We start from the raw sequence: 10,937 nt of genomic DNA, 5'->3' as shown, positions 1-10,937 counted from the left end.
TGTTGTGGGCTCTCCGATCTCTTTACTGTCTTTTGGAATGCCGGAATGCCGATGTCTCTCCTTGAGCAAGGGGAAAGGTTTGTGTCATTTCCCCGTTGGGGGCATCATTCTTGGAGGTGTGCATCGACTCGAGGGACCAGTGGAACGTTTCTGAGGTGGTGTGTGTTTCACGTGACACATCAATGACGCGGAGTCTCGATGGCGTGGCGCAGTAGGGTCTCAACGAAAGTTGCTTTAGGTTGGATGAGCATAGGGAGGTGGCCCTGTCTTGCGTCATTGCATCGTTGACGTCAGGCCTGGAAAGGTGAATGCGTTTGACGGTGTCCTGGACTAGGGGGTATTCACCACGTCATCTCCCGATCTGTTAGATTGGGCCGAGGAACCCCATGGCCGTATACTCATGGGCCAGTTCGGACAGCTGCCGCATACACAAGACTTGGTGATCAAGACAAGGACTCCTCCCCACCGGCGTATTCGGCTAGGACTCTTGTTATCCTAGGCCTCTGGTGCATTATATAAACCGAGGCCAGGCTAGTCGATAGAAAAACAACAATCATACCATAGGCTAGCTTCTAGGGTTTAGCCTCTACGATCTCGTGGTAGATCAACTATTGTAATACTCATATCATCAAGATCAATCAAGCAGAAAGTAGAGTATTACCTCCATCGAGAGGGCTCGAACCTGGGTAAATATTCTGTCCCCCGCCTCCTGTTACCATTAGCCTTAGACGCACAGTTCGGGACCCCCTACCCGAGATCCGCCGGTTTTGACACCGACATTGGTGCTTTCATTGAGAGCTCCGCTGTGTGATCGGCAAAAGGATCAATGGCTCGACTGCAGATCGACTGCGACGTCGGCTTCTTTGTCACCGGCTCGGCTGGTCACCTTGGCTGGACCGAGGACTGCTCCCTACCTCCGATCATCATGTTCGGATGAGGACCTTCATCAACATCAACTCCAATCTCTATCAAGAGCATGGAGGAATCATCCAGGGAGCCCGGGGGATCAACGTCGACATTGCCCTCGGGCGACCGTGTTGTTTTTCTGGACAGCAAACTTGTATCCGCCGCCACCGCCTCCTCAAATGTCGTTTTAACGACTGCTTCGGTGGAATTGTGCGGAATTGAGTCTACAACAACCCTGGAGAATTTCGTCGAGTTCCGATGGAGGAATCTCTGGCAATCCGCAATATACCGGAGCCCTGTCAAATCTGGACGGGAATCTGGACGAGTTTAGGGCGTGGTGTCCAGCTTCTAGCTCGGACGTCCTTTGGAAGATCCAACCGTTGATCGGCTGCGGAATTCCTATATCTACCACCCCTCAAAATTTCATCTCGATCCGATCCTCCAAACTTCGGGAACCTTCCGATTAGTGCATCACTTTTCGGATCTGTTTTCTGCACGAAAACGAATCCGACCCGAGTTCGTCTTTTTTATGAACGGGATTTCGGACATCCTTTTTGAAGAAAGTTTTGTACGGGGTATTGTGTTTTGTTCCCGAACACATCCCACTAACTTTAGAATCTTTTGAACATGATCTGCACCATCATGCTGGTGTCAAACCAGTCCGGCAATATTGCTCCACGGCTGCCGACCTACGCTAGACACGTCGTCACTTTGTTGAGCCGAGCTCAACTTCTTCGGATCATCATCTCGGCGAGCCGAACAGGAGTTCGGCACCGCGAAGGATAAATCATCACCAACATCGCCGCCCCATGGATTACACGGAGCGGGCACGCCGGCATCGTCGCACGGTCACTTCATCAAGCCGGCATTGACCACGTCACGAGTCACGACCTGCATCGGCAAGGCCACACTGTTGCTTTTTCAAGCCGATGTCCATCACGCCGACCTACTTCGACTCATCGGCTGACATCGAGGCTTCAACACCTCGGCTGGACCGGGGGCTTCGCCATCTCTTCATCAACCTACTCCGGAGACTTCAGCTTCACCAGTCAACCGGCTTCGTCATGTTAGCTGGACCGGGGGCTTTGCCTCGGCGAGCCAACCTTTACCAGCATCGCCATGCCGTCACTTCACCGCCCATCAGGCAATGAGAATGCGGATCGAGTCCCAATTTTGGGAGTCACTTTTCTTTGGATTGCTACAACAAATAAACCAGGTGCTATTAATCCTAGTATTTTTTGCTTGTTTGGGTTTATTTTTCCCAAGGAATTATTACTCTGGTTTGTCCATCATCTATACACAGGTCTATCAAATGATGGCCGCATTAACGACGGTCGCGTGGTGGTTCGGTCAGTTTCCGTACATAGTCCGGCGAACGCCGCATCCGGAACTCGGACCGACCTGTGAATTCAGGCTTTGCCACACCTTTATCGCATCACGCCGACGCCCGACATCGACATTGACTTCGGCGCCAGGCCATATTCCTTTTATTACTCACTTTGCATAAATTATTTATTATGCAACATTTTTTAATTTATCATTATTATTATTATCCCCTGTTTGCACTATTTTTTGTGCACAGGTAAATGATTCGGGTCGGGCTGTGTTGTCACCTTGGCGTACTGACATACCACGGCTGGACGGGGGGCTTCGTCAACACCTCATTAAACCACGCCGGGGACTTCGGCGGCCTGCATTGGTCGCGCTATGTCATCTCTTCGGAGTGCCGAGTTCTTCGCTTGGCCACATCGGGCTTGGGGGCTGAGACCTTGTCCCGCACCAAGCTCGGACCGCGTCATCAATGCCGAACACATTAACGAGCTAAGTCACTTTGATGCTCAAAAACTCCCAGTTTTAAATTTTGTTCGATTCGACCAAGCATTATACATTTTTGGCAGAAAGTGGCTTGTGAAAAACTTCCTTGTCGAAACTTTGTTTGTGACACACAAATTCAAATACCCCGTTTACTTGGGGGCTTCCTTTATGAAGCTTTTCCTCTTGCATATGATTATACTTGTACGGCTTCGTTCCTTGTTCGTGTATTACGCCACAATATGCACCATATTGACTTAAGCGATTTGCAAGCTGGGTTGCCTCGCTCCTGTATTTACCCCTACGTTCCCGATTGTTCGGCTAGGGAGTAAAGGGAGCACCTCTGCGATTGTCACGATCGGGTCATCTGAGCCGGACCTCAGACTGGGTGAAGCCGAAAGCTAGCGCTCTTATTGTTTTCAATTATGGTCGGCACACAACGGAACTCATGAGTACAAAAAATCTATTGCACAAGTCTCGTAGTAACAATGAACACCGAAGAAAGGTATCGGTGAGGGTACTATTTTCTTCGAAGATGCTTCTTACACTTCGTCAGTAATATAGAATAAGTTCCCTGAGCGCGCTTTGTCTGTTACAGCCTTATGGCCTGATTGCCTGGTTATCGGAAACACCGTCGATATTCTCGGCAGGTGGAGTACATAACACTTTTCGGCCCTTGAACAAAGAGGGAGAAGCCGACGGTCGGTTAAGACGCGTATAAAGTTCGGGTGAACACAGATATGATATAAGTACTTTGGTACATACAATCATTATACATAAAATTCTTTTACCCAAGTCACTTGGGGGCTCTTAAATTTATATGAGCCGTTTTATAATAAGTGTTCTTCTTCTTAGTCGTTGCAATTTTTTTTATCACTCCTTTTTTCGACACGAGTGTGTGGTCACTAGCCGGGGAGCCTAATTTCTCTCTCAAAGCCGCTAGTGTTTAGTTTGCTAAGCTGGCCTAATGAGAAGTACTCCGCCTTCGGGATAGGAGGTTGAAGCTGTAGGCTGACCCGCTTGAGGTCTTGAGGTAAGATGTGTCATGATAAAGCACGACAGAAGCACCCTTTTTTTCTAAGACCAATTTTCGATTTGGCACCGAACATTTGATCTAGTTCGGGCGTCCAGTTTTTACTGAAGTTTTCGGTTTTCCAAGCCTATGGCACTTTTAAACTATTTGTGTGTTTCCAGCATTAGTCTAGTAGTGCGGCGCCGGGCACATTTAGGGATTCGGCAAAAACATTCTCGGACATTGCTGTATATGCATCGGTTTCGAATTGCGCCTTTGGTCAATAGTTGGGTTGCCCGGCTCCTGTGCTTGCCTCCTACGTTCCGCTTTGTTCGGCTAGGTGCGCAACGGGAGAACCACTGTGATTGTGCTTCCAGCTAGCATGGTTAAGCGCCTCAGTGGAGAAAGCCGAAAACTGACTGTCACAATAAGCGTAAACTGGTCAGCGATCCAATGACTATGTTAAATGACGGGCCGTTCATAATATTGGCCGAAGTGTTTATGGCTCCTATGACTAAGTGAAAGTTATAAAGCCCGCATATCTGATTGCTTCGTTTCTGCTAACACAACCGCCTCCGGGCACCGAGACGTCGGCTAAGGGTTGTTTTGTTAGTGCGGAAACACCCTGCGTAGTATCTACCAAGGGGTAGAAGCCGACGATGGGCCACTTTCAACTGATAAACGGTCGCAATGGAGTCAAAATAATGATGTAAAGTACTTGGATACATAGAATCATTACACATAATCTGTGATTTTACTCTGGATATCGATCCTTAATTCGGCCACCCGTGCCCACATTAAGGCTCGGGGGCTACTGGGCTTCGTGCTCATTATTTATAAATATTAAAGGGGCACATTGATCCCCTGATCTGGTGTTGCCACCCGACCAGTGTCTCGGGGCCTACTGCATTGCCTATTCAATGCAGAACATCCAAAGGGCTCAGTGTTCGGCTTGATCGAATTATGGGAAAGCGCGTCTTCGGACAACAATAAGTACCATCTGGACCTATCTGGCATCAAGCTAATATATCACGGCGACTTCTCAGGACCCTCTCTCAGGGGCCCGTACGCTGATCTTTATTATATATTACACAACGTTTCTATTCCTACGTATGCTGCCGAGCTAGGAGTTGATCCTCAGGACGATTTCGCAAATCGACCTGAGTCTCAGGGGCTACTAGGATCAGCAGTTTTATGTTTTCCTTCAGGTGCATCTCGGGTTTTAGACCGACACACACCTTGAGGTCTACTGGATATACATATACTGGCTATATATCTCAGTAGAGAATAAATTGCACCAATAAAAAATATTCGCAAAAAATCAGCCCGCGGTCGGGGTGGTGCACCACCTTGGAAGTAGTCTGGCATAAAGCTCGGGCGCCAGTGGCTGGCTCCATAGAGGGCATTTCCGGCATTAGGCACAGCTAAACTCCTTCAACTTTTTAGAACCAAGGTGGTCTATGACACTTCGGATACAGCCCGGCGTTGGTGCTCGGCTGCAAAATATACCTCGAATACAGTCCGGCGTTGGGGCTTGGACGCAAGAGGACACTGCCGCCCGGGAACAACTTCAAACCCGAGGTGTGGCATAAAAATAACAAGGCATTAATAAAGGCCGGAAACTTACAGGGGCTCCTCGGATACCCGACGTGTAAACTCGTCGAATGCATTTTGGCGATCCTCAAGATCGAAGATGGGAAGATTTGTTGAACCAGTTTTCAAGACCGACGACCGAAGATGAAGAACAGTTTGGAAGAATCGAGGAGCGTCCCTAACTTGAAGACCGGTTCAGGGGGTACTCACCACGTCATCTCCCGATCTGTTAGATTGGGCCGAGGTCCCCATGGCCGTATACTCATGGGCCAGTTCGGACAGCTGCCGCATACAAGGAAGATTCCACAAGAGTTGGTGATCAAGACAAGAACTCCTGCCCACCGGCGTATTCGGCTAGGACACTTGTTATCCTAGGCCTCTAGTGCATCATATAAACCGAGGCTAGGCTAGTCGATAGAAAAACAACAATCATACCATAGGCTAGCTTCTAGGGTTTAGCCTCTACGATCTCGTGGTAGATCAACTCTTGTAATACTCATATCATCAAGATCAATCAAGCAGGAAGTAGGGTATTACCTCCATCGAGAGGGCCCGAACCTAGGTAAACATTGTGACCCCCGCCTCCTGTTACCATTAGCCTTAGACGCACAGTTCGGGACCCCATACCCGAGATCCGCCGGTTTTGACACCGACGGCGTTCGTGCATACTCTAAAAATGAATCGGCAGGAGTCAGTGGCGGCGGCCTTTGCAGCGTGCGCATGTGGTGCCCGCAGAGACTCCGTTGGACCGGTCTGTGGCCCCGATGCGCTGCTTCTCGGCTTTGTTGAGGCCTCTGGTTTTAGATGTTAGGATGGGGTGTGAGGTCTGGGTAGAAGCCCCAGCCATGTGCACCCCCTTTCATCAAGTTTATAGGAGCAGCGACAGATGTTGCCAGCAAGGTGACTTTAGCCTTAGTTGTATTACTTTGTAAGGACTTTGTGAATAATTAATAAAATGACTATATGTGCCTCCCTTATGCAGAGGCCCGGGGTCATCTTCGTTTTCAAAAAAAGGAAAGGGCAGCAAAAAAAAACCATGTCATTTTCAGTTCAAGATTATATCCGAAGATATAAATATGTGTTTGGAACTAATGGTACAATAGAGAGAGTCAACTAGTGCTTGGAATCTGCATTTGTTGCTTTGTTCACAATTATCCGAAGAAATGGGATACAATTATTCGAAGAAATGGGATGATTGACTCGCCATGGCCGAATTTGGGTACAACACCTCATACCACTCCACCCTTAAATCAACACCATTTGAAGCCATCTACGGGCACAAGCCTCGCTTATTCGGACTTAACAACATCGTTGACGAGGCAGTGACTGATCTAGTGGTTGCACAACATCTGAACCAAGGTCGACAACAAATGAAGGACAAGGCTGACTATTGTCGCTCGGATAGAGTATTTTGTTGTTCGAGACTGGGTTTATTTAAAGTTTTAGTTGTATGCCTGGTCATCCGTCGCGCCGCGCCTAACCACAAGTTAGCTTTTCGCAATTTTGTCCCTTTTAGGTTTTGCATCACGTGGACGTGTTGGCATATAAAATGGACTTGCCTGAACAATCTCGTATTCACCCAGTCAAACATGTCTCTGCAACTACAAGCTGGCATGCCGCCATCCACTACCATGCAGCCGGAGCTGCCGATTCTCGATGTTGTCCTCCTTAGGTTCCAGCTATCAACAACCATCCCTGATCGATGCAGGTGCAGAGGGGTCATCACTAGGTAGAGCAAGCCTAATCAACTGATCCAGCATCCTGGCATCACTTGCATCTTGGGAAGACGTGATTCCTCTGAAGGCATGGCCCCCTCGAGCATTGTCTTGGGGTCAAGCCAAATCTAAAGGGGAGGGGAATGTCACACGAACTACTGCATGAGGCATTTCATGAGAAGCCTAAGACTGGCCCATTCATCCCAAGCGACAACGAAGCCCAACTCGAAGTTCACAGGAGACAGCTGGGTCCGACATAAGCGTCGTTCTCGTGTAAGTGTAGGCATCGAAGAACTAGGCTATTGGCTGGGCGCCGCTGAGCCTTTTTTTAAAGGGGGATTACCCCAGCCTCTCCGCTGAGCTTCTACTTCTCCCATCCGGTGGCTCTAATTTCTTGGGATAACCAATTATTGCTGCTAGCTAAATTTGTTGATTGGTGATGATGCAACATTAGCCACCATTGAACTTGTTCATCTGAAACGCATGACACTGATCTCCAGGTTTTAGAGAGATGCCATCATGGCCGGCCAGTGGAGCACCGAACATGTGGTCATAGCGAGTGGCGGAGCTTGAAAGAAAGAGTTGGGCAGGCCACATTGAAGAAGAGTAGAACTTAAAAAAAATTTATATCATGAGCACATGTTACAAGATGGAGAGAGCACATATGTGTATATATGTAAATGTTTCTATTCCAAAAAGTCAGTTCAACCATGAAAACTGTTAAGTTACTACTCCGACCCTCTTTGCTTCTAAAATCAACTCTCCGATCCTTTTTGCTTCTAAAATATGCGATGGCATCTTCGTGGTTGTAGTTCTTCTGGATTCCACCCTCTACGTAAACTAACAGGCTATTAGCAAGATTTTCATCTTCCATCTTCTTGCCTAATCTTGTCCTAATGGCCTTCATACTAGAAAATACACGTTCAACCCTCTGTCTAGAAACTAAAAGGGTAATGAACAAAAGAAGTAACTCGTCAATCAAATCGTAGAGCACGGTAGGCCTTTTACTCTCAGTCCCTGCTTGACATGTTGCCGTGTTGGAGCCTTGGAATGGAGTTGGAGGCTTGGAGCAGAACAGCCGCAGGAATGGTTGGGAGGTAGCAGGACATGGTGAGGCGAGATCTCAGCAGGCAGCACTGCGGTGGTTACTCCGCAAGATGGCGGGCGGCGCGCTCTGGAGGCGGTGCTCCCTGTCCACGGCCGTCGGGCGCGGCTACATGCTGAAAGGATTGGATTTGTGAAAGATATGACTATTTCGTGCAGTGCACGCATGAGATGAGGAGAGCAGGGGATGTTGTGCATGTGCGTGCGTGGGGTAGGTTAGGTAGACACATAGGCAAAAAGATTTCATCAAATTCCTGGGCAGGCCATGGCCCAGGTCAGCCCCTACAGAGCTCCGCCCTTGGTCATAGTCTTGATCGGGTGCTCATCCTGCTGCAGCTTTTTGAACCGGGCTAATCCCCTTGCCATTGTACTGTATATCATAACGAAAATACACAGCTGATCCCCTTGCAATTGAGACATCCAGCATGGTGCGAAAACCGAGTGGCACCACACTATCATAACAGAATCTGCTAGCTACCTCACTAGGATTCACTCAGTGTAGATTCGGTGGCGGATTCAAGGTACAGATACTATCTCAAGCGTGCTAAAAATCAAACAGCAAGAAAGGGAAAGGAGTTCTGAGCAGGAGGTGGAGAACGAGCCTCTGCCGTGCCATTCCGTGACACATCAATGACACGGAGTCTCGACGGCGTGGCGCAGCAGGGTCTCAACGAAAGTTGCTTTAGGTTGGATGAGCGTAGGGAGGTGGCCCTGTCTTGCATCATTGCATCGTTGATGTCAGGCCTGGAAAGGTGAACGCGTTCGTGCCTACTCTAAAGATGAATCGGCAGGAGTCGGTGGCGGCGGCCTTTGCAGCGTGCGCATGCAGTGCCCGCTGAGACTCCATTGGACCGGTTTGTGGCCCCAATGCGCTATTTCTCGGCTTTGTTGAGGCCTCCGGTTTTAGATGTTAAGATGGGGTGTGAGGTCTGGGTAGCGGCCCCATGTGCACCCCTTTCAACAAGTTTATAGGAGCAACGATAGATGTTGCCAGCAAGGTGACTTTAGTCTTATTTGTATTACTTTGTAAGGACTTTGTGAATAATTAATAAAATGACTATATGTGCCTCCCTTATGCAGAGGCCCGGGGTCATCTTCGTTTTCGAAAAAAGGAAAGGGCAGCAAAAAAAACCATGTCATTTTCAGTTCAAGATTATATCCGAAGATATAAATATGTGTTTGGAACTAATGGTACAATAGAGAGAGTCAACTAGTGCTTGGAATCTGCATTTGTTGCTTTGTTCACAATTATCCGAAGAAATGGGATACAATTATTCGAAGAAATGGGATGATTGACTCGCCATGGCCGAATTTGGGTACAGCACCTCATACCACTCCACCCTTAAATCAACACCATTTGTAGCCATCTACGGGCACAAGCCTCGCTTATTCGGACTTAACAACATCGTTGACGAGGCAGTGACTGATCTAGTGGCTGCACAACATCTGAACCAAGGTCGACAACAAATGAAGGACAAGGCTGACTATTGTCGCTCGGATAGAGTATTTTGTTGTTCGAGACTGGGTTTATTTAAAGTTTCAGTTGTATGCCTGGTCATCCGTCGCGCCGCGCGCTAACCACAAGTTAGCTTTTCGCAATTTTGTCCCTTTCAGGTATTGCATCACGTGGACGTGTTGGCATATAAAATGGACTTGCCTGAACAATCTCGTATTCACCCAGTCAAACATGTCTCCGCAACTACAAGCTGGTATGCCGCCATCCACTACCATGCAGCCGGAGCTGCCGATTCTCGATGTTGTCCTCCTTAGGTTCCAGCTATCAACAACCATCCCTGATCGATGCAGGTGCAGAGGGGTCATCACTAGGTAGAGCAAGCCTAATCAACTGATCCGGCATCCTGGCATCACTTGCATCTTGGGAAGACGTGATTCCTCTGAAGGCATGGCCCCCTCGAGCATTGTCTTGGGGTCAAGCCAAATCTAAAGGGGAGGGGAATGTCACACGAACTACTGCATGAGGCATTTCATGAGAAGCCTAAGACTGGCCCATTCATCCCAAGCGACAACGAAGCCCAACTCGAAGTTCACAGGAGACAGCTGCGTCCGACATACGCGTCATTCTCGTGTAAGTGTAGGCATCGAAGAACTAGGCTATTGGCTGGGCGCCGCTGAGCCTTTTTTTAAAGGGTGATTACCCCAGCCTCTCCGCTGAGCCTCTACTTCTCCCATCCGCTGGCTCTAATTTCTTGGGATAACCAATTATTGCTGCTAGCTAAATTTGTTGATTGGTGATGATGCTCCATGAGCCACCATTGAACTTGTTCATCTGAAACGCATGACACTGATCTCCAGGTTTTAGAGAGATGCCATCATGGCCGGCCAGTGGTGCACGGAACATGTGGTCATAGCGAGTGGCGGAGCTTGAAAGAAAGAGTTGGGCAGGCCACATTGAAGAAGAGTAGAACTTAAAAAAAATTATATCATGAGCACATGTTACAAGATGGAGAGAGCACATATGTGTATATATGTAAATGTTTCTATTCCAAAAAGTCAGTTCAACCATGAAAACTGTTAAGTTACTACTGCGATCCTTTTTGCTTCTAAAATCAACTCTCCGATCCTTTTTGCTTCTAAAATATGCGATGGCATCTTCGTGGTTGTAGTTCTTCTGGATTCCACCCTCTACGTAAACTAACAGGTTATTAGCAAGATTTTCATCTTCCATCTTATTGCCTAATCTTGTCTTAATGGCCTTCATACTAGAAAATACACGTTCAACCCTCTGTCTAGAAACTAAAAGGGTAATGAACAAAGGAAGTAACTCGTCAATCAAA

Source organism: Aegilops tauschii, chromosome 4 (assembly GCF_002575655.3).
Source record: "Aegilops tauschii subsp. strangulata cultivar AL8/78 chromosome 4, Aet v6.0, whole genome shotgun sequence".
NCBI classification, from domain to species: domain Eukaryota; kingdom Viridiplantae; phylum Streptophyta; class Magnoliopsida; order Poales; family Poaceae; genus Aegilops; species Aegilops tauschii.
The sequence above is the reverse complement of the archived record's forward strand: the minus strand, read 5'-3'. Positions refer to the sequence as shown.